At 36.0% G+C, this 11865-nt stretch overlaps 1 pseudogene; it reads left to right on the plus strand.

Moving 5' to 3' along the window:
* The first annotated feature begins 4219 nt into the window (after positions 1-4219).
* Positions 4220-9172, plus strand: LOC147511924 (uncharacterized; annotated as a pseudogene).
* The last annotated feature ends 2693 nt before the right edge of the window (positions 9173-11865 follow it).

Consider the following 11865-nt stretch of genomic DNA (forward strand, 5'->3'; position numbering starts at 1 on the left):
AATATCAATGTAAAGTAACTTACCACAATGAGACACAAGATATAATGTGATTTGACTAATGATGCCTACTTCCACAAGAGCAAATCATTTTATAAGTGTGGGAAAAAAATATTACAATCACTCATCTCAAGTCTCTCCAACTTACTAGATCTCTTTTTCTCTCCTTATAAGTTGTTTCTCTTTGCAAGGGTTTTCTCTCAATTTTGGTTGCTTTCAAAAGTGAGTTTCTTTTCAAGACTTTCTATACTAAAAACCTAACTTTGGCTTTTATAGTAATCTGAAATTTCAGCGCGTCTGCAAAATTTCGGTTAACTGTAGAAAAATCAAAACTCGGTTTGTATAAGCAAGGGCGCGGGCGTGCTCTGGAATAGGCATAGGATGGCGCGTGCGCGCCTCCTTCTTAACCACATTCTAGTAACTTGTTTTGCGAAAAAGATAGAAAAAAAAACTATCTTCTTTTTTCAGGCAAGGGCGTAATGTGCTTTTAGGCAAAGTTAACTCGAAGGCTTCAAGGCTTCTCACCTTTCACACCTAGCGAGCGATTACTGTTTTGCCAATCTTCCTCATGTGAGGGATAACTCCAACAATATTTGCTAAACAATAGTAGGGATCTTAATCTGATCCTTTATCTCATTCATTAACGCTCGACTCCTGATCTCACCCTTGGTTGGTTTACATGCATTTCTACAATTGGTTCATTTCACAATATTTAATTTGGATTTTATTTCTAAGTATGAGTGAAATGATGTATGATTTAAATGATGTCTTACTGGAACCGGACTATGCAGGAATGAAGATGTACAACGTAGATAACCATAAAGTAGATCTACTATGTTGTATTTAAACGAAAGTAGAGTATAGTGTCAGGATACACTAACAAAGTCATGTAATAGTTCCCTTTGATAGATTTACTTTGCTTAATTGAAACAAAGGAAACTAAGAACAAGATCCAAACAATGGATTCAATATGATGGCTGTAATATTTGGAACCAACAAAGAGAGTGCTCAAAATATTACGAGGATGGGAATGCCACGTGAAGTTGATGAAAATGGCATGCAAGTTATGCATTGCTTTTGGAATCGATCTTCATAATGGCTATTGTTTGTTACGTTTGGGTTTTTTTGTTATAAAATATTCAAATACTTAACATATTCCCTAGGTTTGTGTGTTTGGAAGTTGTTGGGAGTTTGTGGAATCCACGACTAAACAACTAGCAAAATATGTTTATATTGATTTTGATGAAAAGCTCACTTCATTGAAATCGTTTATTATACTATTTTGTATCATGTTATTTATGTTAATACAACCTCTTAGTGTCATTTTATCACATCGAACATTTTAGTGTACCACATCATATTTTTTTCAATGGACTTCATTGGAATGGGATACATGAAGAGAATATTATTGGTTTCTTATTTCATTTCTTTGCTTCTTTGGAAGGATTCATGATCTTATAGCATGCTAGTGGATATGCTAATTCTTCATTGTTTTCTTTGATAGGTTTCTTCGTTCTTATTATGTGTTGAAAACTTTTCATTTAATTTAAGTCAACTTCATTTGCAGAGTTATAATGCTTTGAATCAAAGAGTTGTTTCAGTTATAGTGGACCCAATTCAGAGGATTATAGACAGCTAGGGTGGTTTATGTTCATGTTTTTCTCTTGATCCACCCACTAACCATGATGCTCGGCCAAGAACCAAGGCAGACAACATCCAGTCTTGGACATCTACAAATTCCTCCATTTAAGTGAGTACATCATTAATTGCTAAAAGCTTATCTCTGAATGCAAACCCATTTTCATACATTGATGACCTCCTTTGCAAGACATTCATTCATGGGTTGAACAAGGATTACTACTCAATATAATACCAATGAATTACATGAAAATATGGTACTTAAATTACAGTGGAAGACTGATGGGCTGAGGTCTCGGCACAATCAGCAAGTTATTGAATATTCATACTCAGTAATGATAATTTTTGTTTGTGATTTAATAAAGCCAGGGGCGGACCAACAGAGGGCTACCCCCAAATTTCCTAAATAAAAAGTATATATACTAATATATTAAATTAAGTCAAAAGTGAAAGTTTGACTCAAGGAAACCAGAAACCCCAAACAAAAATAGACTTTTCAAAACCCTCAACCCTAGCTCGCTTAGTCGCTTTCTTCCCTCTCTCTCATATACGTGAACGCTGAATGAAACATTGAAATGGTAAGTCAGTAATGATTGATGACTTAATTATTGATTAATTTATTATTTCTTATTTCCTTCTTTGAATTATTTATGTATTGAATTTATTACTTTAGTTGCCTCGTGCGACTATGTGAGATTGTGAGCAAATTGATAAAACTTCATACTTTTAACTTTTGAACTCCTTAAATAAACAATAGAGAATGCTCCATGAATGATGAATCCCCAATTTACTTTGAGTTGAACAAGTTGATTTTGTGACACAAAGGTAGTTAATTACTTAATTTTCATGCTTTACACTCCCTACGTCCCCAGTCCTTTATGCAGACTATGGTATTGTATGAACTATGTATTATGATCCTTTGTTCTATTCTCACATTTGTTTCCTTGATCAATTACTGCAGTCGGCACTTTATATGAAATTGTTGATCACTTGATTGTCGAATTGTGGAATTGTCGAAAGAGCTTAGAGGTTAGTTCAATTATGAGTTTTATTATTTTGTAGGGGTTAAATTTATATTCTTATGACTTTGTTGAATAGAAAAAAAATTGTTTTGTGGGGTTGTGGATAACTTTACAACATCATAGCACTACTGTCTACTACACGTCTACACCAAGCATCTATTTATTTATGCTTGTATGATTTCGTGTTTGTTTATTACATTAGAATTTGAACTCGAAGAATAAATTGAAAAAAACAAATGATTTTATGTAAGTCAATCCCTTTTCTTTGAAGTGTATGTATTAATGTATAGAACCAATTTATTAATAATGGTATATTATTTTAGGTTACCATGTCGCAACACCAAGCGCCAAAGAAAACAAAAACTCTATTATCATTTTTTAAGCGTAAAGTTGCTACATCGGAAAGTGATGAAACTCATATGCCTAATCTTGATACTTCAAGAGTTGATGGCAATGAGCAACATCCTTCCAAAGTCCAAAGGGTTGTGATAGAAGAAAGTGAACCTTCTCTTCAAGTCCAACCGGTTGTGATCAACGAAGTTGAGCATTCCCCTCAAGTCCAAAATGTTGTGCTTCAAGAAGTTGATGTGACTTCTTCATTTGAACAAGATCTGGGTTTACATGTTCCAATTTACGAATACCCGATTGATCAATAAGAAGTGGTTAGAATATATTATCTCTCCAAGGGGCCTACACAATCTCGTCTATAGGAAAAACAATATCCAAGCACTAAGTTTGGAAAGCAAGGTCATCGGTTCAAGTATAATTGGTTCTCACAATTTCCTTGGTTAGAGTACTCAATAAAGAAGGATAAAGCTTATTGTTTTTCTTGTTTCATTTTTGAAACAAATCCGCCGAAACATCCAGAATTTTCTATTGAAGGTTTTACAAACTGGAAGAAGGTTAATGATGGAAAGAAGTGTGCTTTCTTGCAACATGAACGAGGTCCATGTTCACCACATAGGTCGGCCACCTTGTCTTGTGAGAATTTTATGAATTATTCTCGACACATTGATAATATGTTTAAAACACAATGTCAAGAAGGGCTTGCTAATAATCGTTTCCTAGTCAAAGCTATTGTTCAATGTATTAAATTGCTTGTGCTACGAGGGATTTCTTTTAGAGGTCATGACGAGTCAACTGAATCAAAGAATAGTGAGAATTTCAAGGAAGTGTTGAAGTTTGCGGAGATGTTGAATGAAAAAGTTGCGGAATTAATAGGTGGGGCTCGAAGAAATGCCAAATATACCTCACCTAAAATTCAAAAGGAACTTTTGAATATATATGCTGAAAAAGTGAGAAAGAGGATTCGTGAAGAAGTTGGTGATACAAAATTTTGTATCCTTGTCAATGAAGCACATGATAGTTCAAACAAAGAACAAATGGTGATTGTCATAAGATTCGTTGATAGTGGTGGTTTTGTTAGAGAGCAGTTTTTAGGCATTGTCGGCATGAAAAACACTTGTGCATTGACTTTGAAAGAAGCTATATCCAATGTCCTTGCTCGTCACAATTTGCTTGTGACAAATCTGAGAGGTCAGGGGTATGATGGTGCTAGCAATATGCGTGGTCAATGGAATGGATTGCAAGCATTGTTTCTTAAGGAGTGTCCATATGCATACTATGTGCATTGCTTTGCACATCGTCTACAACTTGCCTTAGTTGCGGCTTCTAAAGATGTGTCGGATGTTTGGTTATTTTTCTCAAAGTTGGCTTCTATAGTTAATCTTCATGTTTCGCCAAAGTGTAAAGCTGAGTTATAGGAGGCTCGACAAATTGAGATTGATAAGTTGGTAGCTAGTGGTGAAATCATTAGTGGAAGAGGAGCTAATCAAGTGTCCACCTTGCAATGAGCTGGAGATACTCGATGGGGCTCTCATTTTGAATCAGTTGGTAGCTTGATAGAGTTGTTTGGTGAAACTTTTACAGTCTTGAAAGTGTCATGGAGAATGGATCAAGTAACTATATGCGTGGGGAAGCTAAAGGTGTTTTAATTGCAATGAGAAATTTTGAATTTGTCTTTCTCTGTCATTTATTACACAAGGTAATGGGAATCACTAATTTATTGTGTCAAGCTTTGCAAGAAAAGTCTCAAGACATCTTAAATGTTATAAGTTTAGTCTCGAGTACAAAAACACTTCTTCAAGAACTAAGAGAATCAAGTTGGGACACTTTTCTTAGAGATGTGATTTCATTTTGCAAAAGATATGACATTGTTATGCTTGATATGGGTGCTCGTTACATGGCGGGTACAGGTCGTTCTTGTCAGCAGAGAGATTACATTACAGTTGAGCATCATTACTACTTCGATATTTTTAATACTGTAATAGATTACCAGTTACTGGAGTTAAAGAATAGATTTCCCGATGAAGCAATAGAGCTTCTTTGTAACGCCCGTATTTAAAATACGTAATTATCTATTTATTAATTAATTTAATTATTTATATAAAATTCGTTGAATTGGATTTGGGATATGTGGGCCTGGTTTCTGGGCCCGAGTCTGTGTTGGGCTTGGGTTTCAAACCCAAGTATATATTCGTATTGTTCTGGAGAATAGGGTTCGGAGATAATGAAATAATAAAAAAATGGAGGCGGCTTGTTTGCTCGAGCGTTGGAGCGCGACGATTCGGACGATGAGGGATTTGTCGAGTTTTAATACAGGTGAGTAGCTATTTTTGCTATTTCACCGAATTTATAGTTTTCGTGTATCGGTGTATACTGTCTAAGATTTCTGCCTATTGATACTACTTATTATCTTGTTTTATTCTACGTCGTGCCTGTCGTATTATTAAACTTCGTTAAATATCGAAAATTGGGATTTAACTGTCGAAGCTTTATGGGTCGTTAATGGCGGCGAAAGCCCAATAAAGAAAGGAATCGTACTGTATATCGTTCGGTATATGATTTGAACCTGTGGTATGTTTATATTGTTGTTGTTTTGGGCTGTTGGTTGATGTCGGGGGAGTAAAGGATTGATGTTGGCTGTTGGTTGATCGAGTGGGTGGTGTGAAGGTGGAAGGAGACGTTAATGGCGTCGACAGTTGTGAGCCTGGAGGTTTTGTTTGGGTGTTGATTACACTCTAAAGGTTTGGTTGTGAGGGGGATCGAAACCCAACCGTTTGGTGGTGGTTGGGGGTTGGCGGAAGTGCCATTGGAAGTTCCCAAAACGCGTTAATGGCGGCTCGCCCAAACATCCTCTGTAAAATGATTCGAACTATTTTTGGTTGATTTTGTTGGTTGTTTGATAATGGGTTGAAGTGGGATAATGTAGGGTGTGTGAGGGCTATCGGATGGGGCTATCGGAGGCTGTAGAAGCCATTAATGGCGGCGCGAAATCTAGATCTAGTTTTGAGGAAGTATATGAATTGAATGATTTGGGGTTTTTGGTTTTGTTAAAGTTGTAGGGGTTGTTAGGGGGATTAAAATGGGTGGGCGATCGGAATTGGTGGCGAGCTAGTGGTGGTGGTAACTGGTGGAGAAGATGACCGGCTGGGCTTGGGCTTTGGGCCAAAGCCTTTTGGTTTTTGTTACTTGGGCCGAAATGGTTAAGTTTTGGTTGGGCCAAAACTCTATTAGTTGTGCTGGGGCCGGACCTTAGTTTGGTTTTGTTTGGGGCCCAATAATCTATTTTAGTTTTGGGCCGGTTTTGATATTAGTTGTTGGGCCGAACCAGTTTAATTAAGTTTTGGACCAGTTTTAGTTTTAAGTTCTATGGGCCAGTTTCATTTGTTTTGTTTGGGCCCGGTTTTGTTTTAGTTTTGGGCCAATTCAGTTTAAAGTTTTCGGGCCAATTTCTAATATTACTTGGGGACAGTCCATAAGACTTAATAGAGATCCAAATGGGTCTTTCAACATTTAGACTTTTGGGTTATAAGGTTTGGGTTTGGGCTTGGCTAGTTGGGTCCGAACCATTTCCTTAGTCATGAGCCCAGGAGCCATGCACCTTTGACCTTAGCCATGAACCATGGCTATGACCCGGAACCTGTTGAACATGGAAACGACAGTTTGACTTTGACTATGATGTGTTGACTTTGACTTTGACTTTGACCATTGACCATTGACCTTTGACTTTTTTAGATTTTCACATATTTAAGAATATGGACAAATGTAGTAATAAAATATTGTCGAAATTGTATAACTTTGTTTGTCATTATCTAATTAAGATTTGACGTGAGTAGTGTGTAAAGAATATAATACTGGCACGTAACAAGAGGGGAATTCTTATAAGACTTAGATTCATGGACTTTAGTATTAGGCTTTGAGGGTGACTTGAGTTCACATAAATATATGGAACGAATACATTATATGATTGAGTACTATTATGAGTTACTACTTAAATGAATTGTAGTATGTATGAAGGCTTGAGATATTCTATATGGTGTAGTGCAATATATAATTGGCACGTGAAATAATAAGTTTCGAGATTTGATATAGAGATAATTGGATATCGTGCAATGAATAGTATTGGCACGTGATAATGTGGATTGTATTATAACGAGAAATGTTGAGCTTCAGTACAATTAAGTATATTGGCATGGGATAGAATAAGAATTATTCTGAGATATATATGTCTGACACTTGAATAAATTACGTAACAAAAATCCTAAAACCTAGCTACCACAACTCATGTGATTTGCCTTTGTGATGGGCGTATGTGATATGATTGGCCCTTCGGGCATTTCAGTGAATCTGAATGGCCCTTCTGGCGTAAGTAATGTGATTGGCCCTTCTGGCGGTTCAGTGAAGCTGAATGGCCCTTCTGGCGTAGCCGAATGGTGGCTTGATTATTCCGTTTGCTACATTAGAACGAGATGCGCGATATTTTATGCCGAATAATGGCAGTACTTACATAATGACTTTCGTGTGAGGGTTACCTGGTGTGCGACATCCCGCTCATGGTAGTTACGCACGGAGTGGTTCATTATGTAAGGGGAGGCATGTGGATGTACATGTTCGGCGTTGGGAAGCGATTGTGGTAGCCAGGGAAACTAGGTAAGACATAGATACGACGTGATTTTAGGGACACGCAAAGAAAGCCTTAATTAATATAATTATGGTAATGTGTTGGTTAATGATGTATCTTTAGATAGATGATTGTATATGGTTTTGCAGAAGTGTGGGTCAAACTAATTACTTGGGCAGAGACGACCCACTCTGTAATTGAGCATGAAATGCGGTAAGTATAGAATATGCTTGGCTGGTTATTAGTTTAGTTAGAACCTAAGGCGCCTCGTGGAGGAACTAAATGCATTTTTATTATGCGTATGGTTTGTTGTGTGGTTAGTGGGAAGTTAAGGCGCCTCAGTTGAGGAACTACTTGCCTTACTTATTGTAGTTAAGAATGTTGTATTAGTTGTTGAAAGTTAAGGCGCCTCGGTGGAGGAACTAACTGCCTTATGGATTGTGTATGTATATGTATAAATATATGTTGTATTTTAAAGCTACACACACCAGCATTTTTATAATGCTGACCCGATTTGCATGTTTGCTTATCGGGTGTGTTCATTAAACGAACATAGTTGATAAGTCTTGACAGGTTTAGTGTTGAAGAAGGTTGGTTGTGGCTTGTGGTTTGCATTAGCATCGCATTTCAAGATAGGCTTGTTTTCCTTTGAGGTGATATAGATTTTCAGTTGAGACAATGTTATTTGTATTTTCATTTGTAATTTTAAATAAAGAGTTATTGAAAAGAGATTTGTAACCTAATCTTATTTGTAAATTTTTGTAATGAAGAGGACTTTTGTTTAATTGAAATTTTTATTGGTTTTTAATTATCCGCATATTTAAACTGTTTATGGGTTTTTTGGAAGTTGAGAGTGCGTCACACCTCGAAAATCGAAAAGTCGGGAACAAATATTATTTTTCCGAATTCTGTCGAAATTCGGGGTGCGACATTCTTTCTCTTAGCTCAGCTTTGGATCCAAGTGGTTCTTTTAAGTCCTTCGATATTGATGATATTTGCAAGCTCGCCGATTGTTTTTATTGTGAAGACTTTACTAAGCAGGAGATATATATTTTGAGAAGCCAACTGCAACATTACAAGATTGATGTGGTTAATCATGCTCTTTTTTAGAAAATGTCTACAATCTCTGAGTTATGTCAAGGATTAGTTGAAACAAAAAAGTCAAAACACTATTTTTTTTATTGATAGATTGATTCGTCTTATCTTGACACTTCCTGTTTCCACAACAACTACAGAACGAGTATTTTCAGCAATGAAAATCGTCAAAACACGGCTTCATAACAAGATGGGGGATGTGTTTCTTGCCAATTGTATGACTGTGTATATTGAACGAGAGTTTGCTGAAGAAGTCTATTTGGATGGGATAGTAGATGAATTTATTAAGAAGCCACGCAAGGCGAAATTTTGCTAGTGCGATACTTTGTACTTTGTTTAAATGTTTTTGTTATAGTTGTCTAGGTTTGTAGTGACGACACTCACTCTTTTGTCCATTTTGAGTATTATAATGAAAATGACGACTCTTTTGTTTACAATGTTAGTTAATTATGATCTCAAATAGACATTTGAGTTTCGTTTGACACAAGGAGTGGATGGAATTGTTTGATTTGATTGGTTCTCTTAAGAAAAAAAAAATCATAGAAGTGAACTTCAAACTATCCCCCGATATTACATCCTGGTTCTGCCCCTAAATAAAGCACAATCAGTCTTATATATAAAGTTGTAAACACTAAACAGAAACATTGTTTCTATTGTAGCATTTAAGTTTACAGCAAATTATACTTATAACTGAAAGTTTAATAACTTCCATTAAATGATAGTGTATAATTGAATTGTTAGCTGTGATCTGTTGTTCCACATACCACTTTCTCATACTTTTTCGCTTCTTTTATTTGTTTTTCCATATCTCTCTCTGCAACAACAAATTTATTGCAGACAATCTGTTTTTCTATATATTTAAATATTAGTTCACTTTGCAGGCGCATTGCGAGTGCATTTTTGCTAGTATTTATAACTAGAAGTAGGATAAACCTCTGATATGATAGTTGTAAGGCAAGTCGGATCATATTTGAGATTCCGAGATATGATCTGTTTTGACTCATTTTACTTTATTACTAGTCAAAAACTCAGGACAAGCAGTATTTGAAGATTTCAATTCTTTCGTTCCTACTTCCTACGCACTTAATTAGATGAAATTTAGAATGCATATTTAATCATAGGAGAATAGGGTTTATAACTGCAATGTTTTTCTTTCGAATAATGGTATATTAACTTGTTGTTGCACTAATCTGATCATCAAAATCCATATTTCTGAATTCAAACTATTTATATATTTCGCTACTCAAAGTGATAGTGTAGCATGAAGAGTAAGGTGAATGAACTATCAACGGAAAATACTAGGCATTAAACAATCCAAAGGAACGTCTAATAACTAATAACTTCCAAAGTAAATTTTGAAACCTATTTCCCTACTGGTTATCTGGTATAATGATTTACACGTTGTGGTTTTTATTCAAACTAAATTGATTTCCAATTTCTTGTTTTACAAATAGCATGAAGTCTATGGAATTTTTAACGCAATTGTGTAAAAATTTAACCGAAATGTGTAAAATTTCACGTATATATCGAAATTTCATCAAATTCTTCTGGTCCGAAATTATAAACCGAGTCCATTAAAACTTGACATATTCGAAGCTTCCGAGTGCTGCAACTTGCAACCACTATTTCCATAAACAACCCATTCTTCATGAAAATAGAAACTAACCCTGACGTGTCTAGGAAACGGTACTATTTCAAATGTTGTCTCCTGATCTCGTTAGGATCATGTGGAATGAGGTACGTATATCTCACTCTTCTATGTTTCCTAATTCGAATCAGATATTTATTCCTCACGTGTTTCCCCTTCGTTATAAGACTTTCCAATTTCGTTGTGTGCTTACAACTGAAAACACACTTGAAATAAGTTGGCAAAAAACACCTAACGCAGTTTTGCTATAGAGAAGAAGAAGATGGGTATAATGTTTGAAGAAAATCAATACTGGAGGAGGGGAAAGATGCTTGGCCATGGTAGTTTCGAGCACAGTGCACTTGGCATACACAAATCCAACCAAGAAAATAAGCGGTTTCCCACCTGTTATGGCGGTGAAGTCGATTCACAGATGCCGAGGCGTATCTTTTTATGAAGGAGAGCGACATACTAATGGAGCTTCAAGGTTGCCCTTACATAATTGGCCACTATAGTGATGATGATAACGTCGAGAATGGGCACGCCTACTTCAATGTGTTTCTCGAATATGCGTCCTTAGGTACCTTAGGAGATCGAATTAGAGAGCGTTATAGTGATTTTGGCCTTGGGTTACCTGAAGCAGAGGTCAAATATTTTACTCCGATGATTCTTAAAGGTCTTAAATATATTCATGAACATGAGTATTGTTAGAAAAATGATTTGCTCAAATCCATTTAAATATGAATGAGTAGTTTGTCTCCCAAGTTACCCCACTTAAGATGAAATGGGTTTTTTCTTGAAACAGTACGTAATGTGAGAAAAACCTTTTCAAAATGATGCATTTGTTTGAAACAGATTGCATTATGCGAAAAGGTGCGACCTTCGAAAAATGTGCACTGGTTTGAAACAGTGCATCATGCCGAAAAGGTGCAACCTTTCGAAATAGGCACTGGTTCGAAACAGTGCTATATGCCGAAATGGTGTGTCCTTTCGAAACATGTGACTTTTCAAAGAGTTGCTTACTTTTTCCCAAGAGTCACTGTGTTGTTTCGAAAAGGCACCACTCACCTATAAATAGTGGATGAATTTGGAGAGAAAAATATACCAGATCACACAGAGTTCTGATCTTTCTCTTCTCCCTCTGTTCTTAGTCAAATACTATGTTGTGTTCACTGAGTCTATAGAATTGAAGTGCTAGCTTTCTATAGAAGGAAATCCGTTCTATCTTGGGAGATAGTTTCCCATCAACCTTCAAGCACCCGTGAGGGGAAAATCTGTCTTAACGATTACGGTGTATCTACACTAGGCTCGGATTTAATTAAGAAGTACAAGACACTTACAAGACAAAAGGTTTGTATAGTTTGGTAATTGGTAAAGAGTAAGTACAATTAAGTTGTATATTCCTAACAACTTAAGACAGATCTTCTTTTTCTTCTTCTTCTTTACCGAACGAATTTGTTTTCGTTTTTCTTTTTCTTTTGGTTTAAGGAAATAACAAAGTGTAGTTATATTTCGAATATGGC

Source organism: Coptis chinensis, chromosome 3 (genome assembly GCF_015680905.1).
Source record: "Coptis chinensis isolate HL-2020 chromosome 3, ASM1568090v1, whole genome shotgun sequence".
Lineage (NCBI taxonomy): Eukaryota > Viridiplantae > Streptophyta > Magnoliopsida > Ranunculales > Ranunculaceae > Coptis > Coptis chinensis.